The sequence below is a fragment of the Gymnodraco acuticeps genome, unplaced genomic scaffold (assembly GCF_902827175.1).
Source record: "Gymnodraco acuticeps unplaced genomic scaffold, fGymAcu1.1, whole genome shotgun sequence".
NCBI classification, from domain to species: domain Eukaryota; kingdom Metazoa; phylum Chordata; class Actinopteri; order Perciformes; family Bathydraconidae; genus Gymnodraco; species Gymnodraco acuticeps.
In genome coordinates, this window is record NW_022990454.1 from 2,072,805 (window position 1) to 2,076,085 (window position 3,281).

Below are 3,281 nucleotides of genomic sequence, written 5' to 3' on the forward strand. Positions count from 1 at the left end.
ATTGTACTAAACAGGTGAAAACGTTTGTTTGGAATGTGAAACTTCAATTAAAGTACATACAAGTAATATATAGCATATGTGTAGGTGCACTATTTAACTCTAAACAAATATGAAGGTGGCCCATTTCAAAATGTAAGGTTTTTAAATGTGAACGTATTTAGTGTAAGCCGATTAACTGCACATTCACCTCTTACCCCCTTTTCCCCCCAGATATATCTATTTACTAAATGTAATGTGCAATCCATTTGTAACATTAAAAAATCCTAAAAAGATAAATATATCTATTGATTTTCTCAGTCAGAGTAATAGTTGAGTTAGAAGAGCTGCTCAGATGTATAAATAGTGGCTCTTACATTTCTATTCACTTCTTTGCAAATCCAAAACCATAAAAAAAAAAAATGTATTTAATTGAACAGCTCTCCAGTCTATACAAGTCCATCATATGCTAATCTGCTCATTTCATTTTTAGACCAGGAGAAAGCAGAGACTGTCTGTGAGGAACCAACCTAGGAGATATCATCCCTCGAGGATCGGAACAGATCATCCAGTGCATCACATTGAGAGATCCTCAGATTCAGATCCAGCACCCAACGACTCAGTGCAGGAAACAAATGAAGAAGTAAGCCTCTGTATAAATTGTGTCATTTTTACAACTACAATTGGTTGATGCAGGAATTTGAAAAGAGCAGTATTGCTTTGAAAATCTCCAACATGTTCAAACATTCAATGTGGCTCTTTTTGAAAACCCTAGAACTATATACTTTTAACTGAAATCAGTTTGAACTGACATTTTTCAAACAGTTATTCAACCAAGCATGTCATTTGATCTAACTCTGAAGAAGGATGTACAGAAACGGTTGATTGATGTTGTTGATATGGCCCTCTAGTGGCATTTAGGTATCATCTACAGGTGACAACAGCTTAGTTTAGAATAAATCACAGGTGTAGTGTAAAATAATACGAAAATGGGGTTGAAGAGACTGCATGATTTTGTTCCAGAAAGCAAAGTTAATTTAATTTTAAATGTAAACTACGTTTATTGAAATTAGTAAAAATGTTTGAGATGAAATCAATCACGTGTACAATCACGGGTGTATATGTGTATCAATGAATGTTATTTCATCTGATCATGCATGAATCACCACTGTTATAATGATAACTTTATTATGTTTTTCATTTAATTTTACCTAGACAAGAGAATCAAGCAGACCACCAAGACTTGCCCCTCCTGAGATGATTACCACAGAAGTCATGTCTTCTCCATCTTTGGATGATGCTGGCAGTAATCTTTGTCAATCCAGGAGCAGGCATGCATCTCAAGAGGACTGTTTGTTTCCTGCCTCAAACCAAGATGCAGACGAGTCAGACTCCGCTCTTGCCCTTGCCATTCATGCATCTATGGAAGACTTTGAAGTACAGGTTGGACCTATTTCTGGATATTATGGTGATGATCAGGACGACACTCTTCCCTGGAATCCACATCACCTCAACTCTTTGCAGGTATATTGTAGGAATACGTTTTTTGTAATAATGCTGCAAAGTGTTACTTTTGTATTAATTAAAAACAAATCATCAAATAATGTTTTTGTCTATAAAATGTCCAGAAAAGAATTGCTATTACAAGTTCACACAGCCCAAGCTGATGTCTTAGATTACTTGTTTAGTCCAACCACAATTCAACAATTGAAAGATATTGAGAATATGTGAGATAAAACATAAAAACATCATTTTCAGACCCACAGAATAATTAGTGCTTTTGCATGAAAAATAAATAGCTGAATTGATGCATTGCTTGTCAGGTTGATGATTAATTGTCTGTCAACTAATTTATTCACTTATCAATTTGTAATCACACGTAATTAAAACGTGTTTTTATCTTTCAGCATTCAACACTGAATGACGATGCAGCATCACCAAGGGGATCTGAAAAAGAAGTCCACTATGTGAAATTCAGACGGGTAAACATAGTTCAGGATGTTCTAAATGTCTTCATGGATCCAAAAGTAATGGAAGTGCAACTGATAATGGAGTTAATAAATGAGAAAGCTTTGGACGGTGAGGGGGTCTCAAGAGAAGTGTACTCCGCCTTCTGGGAGCTTTTTTTGCAACAGTGCGAGGGGGAAGATGAGCGAGTGCCCAGACTGCGGCCAGATTATTCGGAGAAGGAATGGCAAGCTGTTGGTAGAGTATGGATAAAAGGATATATGGACCACAATATCATACCAATCAGACTGTCACCAGCTTTCATTCTGTCATGTTGTCAAGGAGTCAGTTCTGTGGATGAAGAACTTTTGATGATGTCCTTTCTGAGATATCTTTCAGTGACCGAGCGAGAATCAGTTGAGAAAGTGCTAGAGGGAAACCTGGAAGAAATAGATGAGGAGGACTTACTGGACCTCTTTTCACGAATGGGCTCACACTGTCTGCCCTCTAAAGACAACATACGGGCTGCAATTGTAGTCATGGCGCACAAAGCTCTTCTTCAAGAGCCAAAGTTCATCATTGACTGTTTCCACTCCAGTATTCACAATGCTGTGCCGAGGCTATTAACAAAAGAGAGCATAATGGAACTGTATGAGAACAAGAGGCCAACAAACAGGAAAGTTGCCCAGATGATAAAGCCGTCAAATGAAAGCCTGAATCCACAGGAACAGGCAGCCCTTACTAACCTGCTACGGTATGTGAGAAGCCTTGACCAAAGAAAACTGGAGATCTTCTTGCGCTTCTGCACAGGGTCCTCTGTGCTATGCAAGGACAGCATTGAAGTGACTTTTAACAGGTTGTGTGGGTTAAGTCGCAGGCCTGTGGCACACACATGTGGAGCAGTTCTGGAGTTGCCATGCACTTACAGCTCCTACCCAGATTTCCGTGCAGAGCTAGACAGCGTCCTGTCCGGTGATTGCTTTACAATGGATATTCTGTAGTGGTTGCAAGGGATCTCATACATTTCGCTTTCATATTGGCACTTTGAATCCTGTGGCATTTGCTGACTTGAAAGAAGTTCTACATATTGCATTTAGCAGCTAAATACTGTTGCTGTTCAAGCACTCAGGTTACGTGTTTATGACTGACATGTCCAACACGTAATGCATTCAAAGTTGTTTTCCAACCTTAAAATATATTTTACCCTTCATTTTGAAAAACTCCATAGCACCTTATACAAGTTCCATGTATTGCAAGTTGATGAAGGGAGTAAAAACACAAGTATATTCAAAATTGTGTTGTTGAATAGATTCATTATTTTTACAGTAAGGTTCTTTTTCTATAAGGATTATTTCCAG